This window comes from Trachypithecus francoisi, unplaced genomic scaffold, assembly GCF_009764315.1.
Source record: "Trachypithecus francoisi isolate TF-2019V2 unplaced genomic scaffold, Tfra_2.0 Lachesis_group18, whole genome shotgun sequence".
NCBI classification, from domain to species: domain Eukaryota; kingdom Metazoa; phylum Chordata; class Mammalia; order Primates; family Cercopithecidae; genus Trachypithecus; species Trachypithecus francoisi.
In genome coordinates, this window is record NW_022681463.1 from 36,729,123 (window position 1) to 36,740,642 (window position 11,520).

Below are 11,520 nucleotides of genomic sequence, written 5' to 3' on the forward strand. Positions count from 1 at the left end.
AATACAAGATCTGGTTAAATTAGCCTTTAAGGTCTATAACTCCAGAGAGGAGACGGCTGAGGCAGTGCGACAGGCACGCCTCAAACAGAAGGCCCAACTCCTAGCAGCGGCTTTACAGCCCAATTGTAACCCCAGACCAGAGAGTACACACTCCGCAGACTCCAAGGCTACAAAAGGAGCCTGCTACAAGTGCGGCAAGGCGGGACACTATGCCAATAGGTGTCCGCAAGGTGCCCGAGCCCCAACGCAGCCTTGCCATAAGTGCAAGGCGTCAGGACATTGGGCCAATGAATGTCCTAAGCCTCGTCCACCAGCAACCCCCTGCCCTGCTTGCCAGCAGGGGACACTGGAAGTCTGATTGCCCCACCCTGAGAACAGGTGCTGCGTCTCCACGTGACCCCCTTTCCCAGGATCCTGGGAGCTCCTTCCAGCTCCTACATCTGGACGACAACGACAACTGAAGGTGCCGAGACTCGGGGACCCCCATCACCCTCGCCGAGCCGCGGGTAACTCTCCTGGTAGCGGGTAAGACAATCAATTTTTTAATCAGCAGCGAGGCTACCTATTCTGTTTTGCCGTCCTTCTCTGGACCTAGCCTTCCATCCAATATCTCTGTAGTAGGAGTAAGCGGAAAGCCATCCACTCCACAAAAACTCCACTCCTTAATTGCTGCCTGGCCAACAACTACTCTGCGCACTCGTTCCTCATTCCCAGCTAAAAAGGGCCCCTACCGAAAGCAATCAGTGGAAATCAGTTTGGCTTTCCCCCACTCGCCTCAAACTTACTAAATTTTCTTAACTATCTCATACTCCTCAACCTTGCCGGGACCTTCCTTCTGGGTTTTGCCCATATTCCGACAAATGCTTCCATAGCTCGTTCCTATACTAATACTGTGCCTTATTTTATTCTTCATCCGTACGTCCAAATGCCAACCATGGGCCCCGACCTTAACGACGCCCCTTAACAGCAGGAAGTAGCCAGACAGACCACGGCGCCCCTTTATCACTATTACCAATAAAAGGTTGGACTGTTTGGACGAACGGAGGCAAGATGGCGCACTTCCGGGTTCTTCATCCCCCCCCAACTTTTCTCGCGCGCGCGAAAATGCAGCCGACGCCCGGGAAGGTGCAGACCAACTGGGCATGCGCCAGGTGACGTCAATCTGAAGAGACCAAGATTTACCTGGTCGCACCTGCGGAAGGCCCCCGGACACGCCCGTGCCCCGCCTATCGCCCTCCCACTCCCAGAAAAGCCGCTCCGGACCAGTGCCACGCGCGGACTTCCCAGCTTCCCCACTGCGGTCGGGACTGTCGGAACTTCGTCCGAGAGCAGCATGGAGAACTCTGTGGGCCTCACTTGCCGGAGGCCAACAGACCTCTCCTTACCCACCTTCTTCCCCTGAAGCTAGGTGACCAAAATAAACTTGCAGTTTTGCTCCTACCCTTGCCTAGTCGCTGGTTCCTTTGCGCCCGATCTGGTGGTCTTTAGAAAAACAAATCAGTTAGAAAGGCAGACTCCTAGCCCCACCCCCTGGGATTCTCAGGCCAGCATGCCAACAGGATCTTCAAGGCGTTCCTGCACACACGGAGCTGGACACTCAAAGAACTCCTGTAAATGTTAGACTCCCAAGTGGACCCAGAGAGCTCCTACCTGGGAGGCAGTTGCGTTCTCTGATCCAAAGCACCTGCAGCTGAGACTCCTGCTCGCCCTCACCCTCCTATCCAGACAAGTAGCTAAAACCACAGTGAACCCAACGTGTTATTTTGGGTTAAAATCGGTGGTGCCCATTGTAAGAACAAATGCAAATTAAAAATAAAAAGCTTAATTTCCTGTGTTGAAATGAGGAAAGAGATTCCCCTAATTACCTGTACTTTCTTATCTCTTTGAAATGTATACAAATCCTTTTGAGAACTAAATAGGCCTTTTGTCAGCTTTATGACCTAGGAATGCTTTCTCTAGAACCTGGGAGACATCTCTTTGAAATGTAATTGTACAGGGAGCCAGCATTTCTGTCTCCCAGTTTCTGTGAGAAGGAAGAATCCTAACTTAGGTGTGCACCTTGTTCCAAGTTGCAAACCTTCTATTTTTAAGATATTAGAAGTTCGTTTTGCTCTGGATAAAGTCACTTAGCCAACACAGATGGTGACCCTAATTACCAGATAAAGTTAGAATGAACAGTATGGCAAAATATGGTCCTCTTACTTCAGGACTAGTTATTGCTTATCTCCAGAACATGTATGTAATGCATTGTATCTGCTTAGCTTTATAAAAGGGTGTCATTCCTTACTATTGTTGCAATCTCTTAGTGGATTGCCTATAATGTGCTGATGCACATTCTGGTTTAATACTTAGTCGACAATGAAACTGTTTTCTCTACTACCTTTGTGGAGAGGTTTTCTGGGTGGAAGATTTTCATTTTTAAATTATATTTCCTCAACGACATACTATTATGCTAATAAATAATTAAAGTATCCTATTTATTATTCTTATATTCCTGCAGTGCCATAGTCCTGCCTCCCTCCCTCCCTTCCTTTTTTTCTCTTTCTTTCTTTCTTTCTTTCTTCCTTTTCTTGTCTTTTTTTTTTTTTTTTTGGACAGTCTCACTCTTTCACCCAGGCTGGAGTGCAGTGGCACAATCTCGACTCACTACAACATTTGCCTCCTGGGTTCAAGTGATTCTCGTGCCTCAGCCTCCTGAGTAGCTAAGATTACAGGCATGCGCCATCATGCCCCTCTCGTTTTTGTATTTTTAGTAGAAATGGGGGGGTTTCACCATGTTGGCCAGGCTGGTCTCGAACTCCTGACCTCAAGTGACCCGCCCACCTCGGCCTCCCAAAGTGCTGAGATTCCAGGCGTGAGCCACCGTGCCCAGCTCATCTTTCTATCCTTCCTTCCTTCCCGCTATCTCCCTTCCCTCCTTCCTCCATCCCTCACCAGCTGTCTTTCCTCTTTTCTTTCTTTTTTTTCTTTTTCTTTTTGCTTTTTCTTTTTTCTAAATTGGCCTTAAACCAATTTCTCTGCAGCCAAATTATTCAGTAGAGATAAGATCATAGATTTTTATCTGTCCCAAATGTTCTGAAAAAAAGGTAATAGCATGGACCCAAACAATTGAAACACTGGTTTAATCCAAAGTTTGTTTTTTCTTTGCAGTGAGGAAGTTTTAGGACTGAGCTCTTTGGTGTTTAAACTTGAGAAGTTAGAACAAAGGAAGTTCCTTATATCACGGAGGATGGTAACTCATAGACATTAAAAAAATATGGACTTCTAATTTTGAGAGGTATTAGGTTGGCAGTTGTAAGATGTCATTATTATATTATAACTGGTCAACTATGTGTGTGTGTGTGTGTGTATATATATGTGTATATGTATGTATGTGTATATACCTATATCCAACTATTATCTACCTATATGTCAGGAGCCATTTTACTTGTACTTTTTGAGATTAAAGAAACATTCATTTGAGATATATGAAAAATTCCATGTGCTAGCCGACAAGGGAAATGCAAATTATCACCATTGTTCATTTCTAAGGCACCATTCTTTGCTTATAAAACCTATCCAAAGAGCATGTTAGCAAAATAGTGTATTCAAATTACTATTTGTACAAAAACACAGAAGCTCTATAATAATTTAAGCAAGTGATATTATAATTTTATTTCTGTTGATACCATATAGGAATTGATGAGCTAATGTTGTCCCCCAAACCTGTGGTGGCAAGGAAGTTCCTAGGGGGAATATAGGAACTACCTAGCTTAACCTAAAATCTACACAGCATTTGTGCCCCTGAGCTTTTTAATAAGCAATAGCAGTGGGGTTTCTGATTGAATACTCTCCTTGGTCAGTATCAATAAATACTTAACCTTTTGGAGCCAAAACATGCATGTGAAATAAACAATGAAATATCTCCTGATTCTCTAAGAAGGCTTGGACTCTGAAATTGTTTTGCATACTATGACTTAATTTCTGACCGTTACCTTTTTCACCCCGATATTTTGATCCTGTCCTTGCCAGAGAGCCACAAAGCACCTTCTGACTAAAAAACAATACAAATAAAAACCTCACATTCTGCAAAACCACAGATATAATTCTACATCGGACAGCACTATTTAGTATCATCCTAGGTTTACTGAAGCATTCTATTTTTTTTTTTAACCACAAATTCAAAGCTATCTAGTGTTACTTTTCTTAATTAAGCTAGGCTGCTCTCACAATTCAAACAGCTTCATTTTTTTCTTGCTTAAATTAAACTCCCTGTGCAATGCAGTGACCAAAACAAATAATCTATGACCTACAAACAAGACACTTGCATTCCCTGAAGAATTACGTTCTTGTTTCCTCTAGGTTATACATCTTTGAACCTCTCTTTGCTGTAACGACCTTCTGGTGCTCATTAGCATGCTGATTACCATTAACACAGCTATAATGCAGCAATTTTCTTGGTGTATGTCGAGGAGAAATGCTCATCTGAATGCAGTCAGGGGACAAAATTAACTGCATAAATCTACAGCGCAAACTGGATCTCGTCCAACTTTGCATGAGTCGTCTTTCCTCTCCTGGTTGTGACATCATCATCTAGATTCCCACTGACGGCTTAATAAGTATCTCAGGGTTTCATATTTAATTTCCTTTCTTCTCTGTATATTACATTTCAACTTAATTTCAGTAATGCCTGACCACCTTATTACTATGTCTCATAATATATATTTACCTTTAATCTTTTAGCTATATCCCTTAATGGCTCTGTTATGAGATTCCTATCAACTCTACTTTTTACATCTTTTTTTAAAACATTTATATCTTTAAAAAACATTGACTGATAGAGTAGAATTTAAGCACATGAACACACACACATTAATACATTTATAGAACTAAGAATGAGATTGAGATCTGTAAGTCGTCTGTATGTTTGGAGGCAGGCATACATACTACTCTTTTGCAAGAGAGAACTCAATGAATAGTCAGGAAAGGAAGAAATTTTAATGGAGAGAACAATGGATGTATGAGATCGGATTTTCTTCTGGCTGCTGTCATGGGCATTCGATGGTTTTTTGATGATGTTGGTCTCCAAATGTAAACTGAGGGCTGCTGACTCTCAGCTTGTGGGTTCTGAAGCTGACAGGAAAGCTCCTGTTCCCCTCTAAAATTCCTATCCTGGGTCATTCTTCAAGGGTGGCATTGCAAATATTATAGCTAATTAAATGAACAAATTGGCACCAAGAATATTTTGAAATGTGGTTCTCTTAATGCTTATATAAGTGGAATTATAGAAAATGTGGCAGAATAAGAATCACTTTTTTTTTAAAAAAAAAAAGAACATTTGATGTGATTACAAACTATATCACAGTATAAATTATCACTTCAAATAAGAAAGGTTATGCATTTTCTAATCAAGAGTGGGCTGACGTTTGCATTTATAATCTTTAAAAATGCTAAGCTCTGGCCATTTTAATTTTTAAAGACATAAAATAACTTCTGCCCCATACTTTAAGAAAAGCACAGATTAAGAACACAGGCTGTGAATCACTCAATTGCTACCTCAGGATGATTAAATCTGATGGAGAGTGGTCTCCTGGTAACTTCCTAGCACTTCCCGCATGGAGGGAGACTGGGAAAGGGTGGAGCAAGGAGAAATAAATGTCACTAGAATGCCACTTCTCTTAACACACTGTGATTCACTCCATATTAGCAATGTGAACAAAGAGCTTGTGGATGCTCATGGAAAAGGAAAGTTAATTCTGATTCTTCTCTGTGGGCAGAGAGTCAAGGGACATAACGGAGAAGATGTGGGGGAGCATCAAGAAAAAAGGAACTATTTGGATTGAGTTTTGAAGATGGCATAGAATTTCATGACCCTGAGAAGGGTGAGAGAGAGAGTCTTCTTTTCTGACTTTGATCATTGCAACTATAGAAACAGAATCATTGGCTGGGACAGCTGGGAGGACGTTCAATGATCTCTTCTGTCCTACTCACCAACTTACAGATGATAGGAAGCACTACTTTCTTATAACCCTGACCTGTTGATGGGAGAAATGATAGATCATTAGGTTCGCAACTATATCACTAATACAAAGAATGATAGGATACTTTTTAATATTCCCATTTTCACTTTTATATGCAAATTAAACATTGTAAAAATGATGAAAAAAACTCATAATTGTCATTACTCTCACACAAAATGCTTGCATTTAGTATATATCCACATACTTTCTGAAAGTCACCTCAGTAAGGCTCAAGCTCTAGTTTGAATAAAATTCTTTAAATATTATAATAGTCATTGCTGTAAAAATGACTGCTTAATCAAGCCCAAATCTCTTTGTATGACCCATCTCTATGTCTACATTCTAAAAGCATGATTTCTTTTATAGAAGCAGTGACCTCTAAAGGTTAATGTGTCTTTCCAACGTTCCCAACTGATTCTCAAGGAAAAACTCATCTTGAGCAAATGCTCGTGATATTCTATACACCATCCAGATCACACAGGTAAATTTTCTGCAACTTGGAAAGTTGCACAGATTTGCTAGATGGATATAGGTATAGATGGATATCAGAAATGATTTGCCCCAAATTAAAAATCTGTAAACTTGAGTATGTCTGAATCGTAAAATTCAGTTTGAAGTGTTTATCTTTCAATCTTTCTTCAATCGTTTAATTATTCACTCATCCAACACTCAATGCCAATCTGTTAGACTTCTGTCTACTATATTCCAGTTACTCTGCTACAAACTGGAGTTATAAAGACAACTGATGAACAGTTCACATTGCGAGACATCACAGTATTACAGGGGGAAAAAAAGTCAGGCTGTAAGTGATTGGTCAACAGGCTGCATTAGTCTGTTTGGGCTGCCATAAAAAAAACTTGCCACAGATGGGGTGGCTTATCAACAAGAGAAATTTATTTCCTCACACTTCCAGTGGCTGGCAGTCTGAGATCAGGGTACTGGTGTAGTTGGGTTCTGGTGAAGACTCTTTCTAGCTGCCTTCTCCACATGTCCTCACGCAGTGGGGAGAGAAAGAGAAAGAGCCAGAATGCTGGTGTTTCCTCTTATAGGGGCATTGATCCCATCATGAAGTATCACCCTCATGACCTTATCTAAACCTGAATTCTTCCTAAAAGTTCCATCTCCAAATACCATTACACTGGGGGTACAGGGCTTCAACACATGAACTTTGGGAAGATAAAATTCAGTTCATTGCAACAGCTGTGCTACTTTGATAAAATTGTGTAACCTCTCTGGGAGTCCAATTCTTCCACTATAAAGTGAAAATAATACTGCACACATTTGAGATTATTGGGATAGTAATATAAGGTAGTATAAGTAAAAGTATTAAAGATGGTGCCTGATAAATAGTAGGGACTAAATAATTAGTGTCACAGCCCTCTTCTACCTGCCCTTTCTCTGCTTAAAGCTCCCAATGGTAGGAATAGATTGGATAGTGGGACAGGGAAAAATAAACTGTAAAGGCACCTCTCATAAGGCATTATGATATGTTCTGTATTGGCAATACTTTATCACAGAAGGGAGACATTAATTCTGATTCTGACTTCTTGGAGTAGTGAGCAGCATAGCAGAGGGCTGCTGGGGAGTGACTAGGAAGGAGGAGATATTTGAATTGGGTTTTGAAAACGAGGTGGAATTGCCCTAGGCTGAGACCCTCTGTGCTGATGGACACAGTGCATCTGGGGAATCTGGTTGGCATGACTATGAGCACCTATCTGAGGAATTTCAGCACACTCTAAGGTGATTTGCTTTTTTTCCTTTGAAAGCTCCTTTACCACCTCATCTTCTCATTGTAATAGTCTATCATCTCCAGGTAAGAAAAACATATGCCATGTATTACTGAGTGCAAACTGGAAAGATTACAGCACTCTGGGTTTCGGAGTTGCAGATATAAATCTCTTCACAGGGACTCCCAGACACAAGGCGGCACATGTGGCAAGTCTCAGCCTTCCACGGGGCCTGACTGAGCCTCTCGGCAGCTGCTATTTTATTTCCTTGAAAGCAAGTCTGTTAGAGAAAATCCTTTTGCACACAGTCTCTAATGCTAACAGTTTCTTTCCTAGATTAAAAAAAAAAAAATTATTTCACATACAGAAACCAAAGTAATAGAACCATTTAAATGCACAACTTAGGGTATCTGATTTTTCTTCTTAAAATATTAATGCCTTTTTTTTCTTATTACAGTGGTAGTTCATGTTCAGTTTAAAAACTACAAAATACAGATAAACAGGAAAAAAAACAAACATAAGTCACCCGAATTCCTACTACTTAAAGATAGTTAATGTTTAAATCCTAGGGGAACTTAAACTCTTTAATTTGTATTTTATGCATATAATATTTTACTTTTCTATATGGTTTTTAATGTTTTATCAAATATTTTTGGAAATAAGGTATTTTTCAAATATAATTATAGTAGCTGTTTAATATTTTAGTATAATGTGCTATAATTTGTTTTCACCAACTTTATATTCTTGTTTATTTAGCTTGTTTTTTTTGTGAAATTCTGTGATATCACATTTATAGCTTGTAAATTTTGCATAAGTTAATACTTCTTAGGATAAAGTTCTAGAAGTGGAAATATTTTAAGTTACAGGTATACATATTTTACATGCAGTTGATAAAGTATTACCAGTTTCTGACCACAAAGAATATGTTAATATAAAAATTTACCAAAATTTTGTGAGAAAATAGAGGTCTTTCTGCTTTTTCCAACACTGGACATTAGTATTTTTTAAAAATATTGCCCATTAGATATCTTTTTCTTTTTAAGAATAAGCTTTAATAGGGAGGTACTACTTGAGCTTTAAAAGGGAGAGACCTGGGGAGAAAAAAACCAGAACTAGAACAAAGGACTTAAGAGTCCAAGGATAGAGCTTCCCTAGCTTACGTTTTTGCCTGGGGTTAGCCCTGAGTTGCAAGACATATTGTTGCATTTTGTCTGAGATGCTATGACATACTTGTTTGGAATTCTAAAAAGACCACAAAACCACCTCTCTTTTTTCTCCATTTCTCTGTTGTTTTTTTTTCTTCTTTTCTTTTCTCCGAATATACCCTTTCTTTCTCACTGGAGTTGCCTCCACTATTGCAGGAATGACAAGCAAGTAGCAGAGATTAGACTTTGGCTTCTCTACGAAGGGTGTCTATACTTTCTTCAAAGACTACTATGGAAGGGGGCCACAAAGATGCCTACTCTGCAGGCAGGATTACCTGGTGGAATACTTCAGTTCATTGTTTATTTATTCAATGACACACAGAAATGGAAATTTCTACCCGATAAACTGTTGAAGTGATCATGGAAATAAAACCAACAAAACAGAACTTTTAAAAATAATGTTTTTAGGGAATGTCATTTTCCTCACTCAAAATTTACTAAATCACAAACCTGGACCTGACTATGAAGTGCATGTTCCAGCCTCGGGGTTGACTTAAATTGTAAATAGGTAGTTGCAGTGTGGCCAAGAGGACTGTGTCTGGCCCAGTGCCATGTGGGAAGAGGACTGATTAAGGGTAGAGTGAAGTAGTTAGAGGACTGGCTATGAGACTGAGACCTGAGTTAGAATTCACTTCCATCATTCACTGACTGTGTAACTTTGGTAAATGGCTTAAATTTCTAATACCTCAGTATCTTATCTGTAAAATAGAGATTATAAAAGCCCCCTGAAAGGATGTAAGGATTAAATGACATACTTGTAAAGTATTTAGCAAAACATCTGGCTCATTGTAAGTGGTCAACAAGTAGTAAATATGTAGATACAGTTGTATCTACTACCAAGAACCCAAAAGTCTCATTACTTCACACTGTAGCCCCTTGTGTTCACATTGTGTGAAATGAAGAGGCCACATTCCATTGAGTGTTAGTTTTAAAATGTTCACAAAGGATGAAAGCAAGAGGAGGAGGAGACCTGTACAAAACTGTGAAATTCTCCCATAGAGGGAAAGATACAATGTAGATCATAATCTTGCTACTTTACTGAGATTGTTCAAACTCATTTCAACTGGAAAATTGATCTTGGCTGGGGCATAATTTACAGATAGTATTTTTATTCTTTAGGACAGGCCTCAGTTCCTATAGTCTTCTTGGACTGAGATGAAAGATAGCTGATTTTTCCCCCCAGGAAACAGGTAAGGCAATATTAGTTAAACAATAAATTTATAAACAGGCTTTATCTATTGGTCTCAAGAAAGTGAGAATTCTGGTCAAGTGACAAATCAGATTCTTGAAAATGAATTTGGATGTGAAGACCATTTAACAAGAGGCTGGAAACAACTGATGAATGATTCAACCATATCTATCTCTAGATTGATAAATCAAGGATACTGAAGCTGGTGTAATGAATGGCTAGATACCAAAGTGCTTGTTTATCCTTTTTATCCTCCCCAAGTGTTTAGCAGGGCTCACATATGTAGGTGCTCAAGAGCTACTCATTTTTAATTAAATCAAATGCATATTTCATTACCATGTTTTTAATATTATATAATACTTCAGTGTAGAGAAAGTAGAGTATTAGTATTCTGTATGTGCCAACTGGTTTAATGTTTAGTTTCAGAAACAATCAGTTGTTTTTATAAAGAACCCATTCTCCAAAGATGGTGGGCTAACATTTTATCAGACGGGCCACACTCCAGAGATGGCTACCCCGAGATGTATAGCAAACTATCCATATTTCAACTAACATGTTAGGTAAAGTTAGTTAACACAGTGAATGTCAAAAATGGGTTATTATTGGTGAAATTGGTGGCTTGTTATTTAGTATGTTTAATATCAGAGATGTGTTCTCACTGTGATGTTAAAGTATACAAAACATGTGAATTGGCCAAAATATTTTTTAAAATCCTACCCCCTTTTCCTTCTCTTGCATGAATGAGGATTAAGAATCTAGTGTTGTTGGTAGCCAGTACCTTTAGGCACAGGAAATGAAGCCCCAAGTGGCCCTGAGCTCAGCCATTGGTTTAAGAAGCTTAGTGGCCTGGTACCAACAATAAGGGTAATAAAAATCTGCTTCTAAAATATGGGTCACATCTCAGAATTGCCTAAAAGGATACTGAGTTCACTGAAGAGATTGTATGAAGTGTGTTGAGGGTTACTTGCTAATGAATGCTGAATGTGCGAAAGAATTGGGCTTGAAGTAGTTTTCATTGGCAAAGCTGTATTGTGCAGAGGTAGGAATGGAATCCTCTCACCCACCTCAAATTTCTTCAGGAACTACCATAAAGAACCTAAGAAATGTGCTTGTCCAAAATGGGTTACGTATAATTTGCAACATGCCTTGCTCTATACAGAGTTCCTTTTTTAAGATCCTCTGATTTTTCGGAGGAGCTCCTATTTGTTCAGAAATGTTCAGAGCAGATTATGTAGACTATTCTACCATCCCTAATTAACATCATTATTATATTTAATTTTTTAAAAAAATTGATATTGTGTTCTCTTTCTTTCCTCTGAGTGTACTAGACTCACTGACATTTGATTATATGGATAATATATTGCCTTCAATTTTTCCCAAAGGAAATGTCGGTAAAAGGA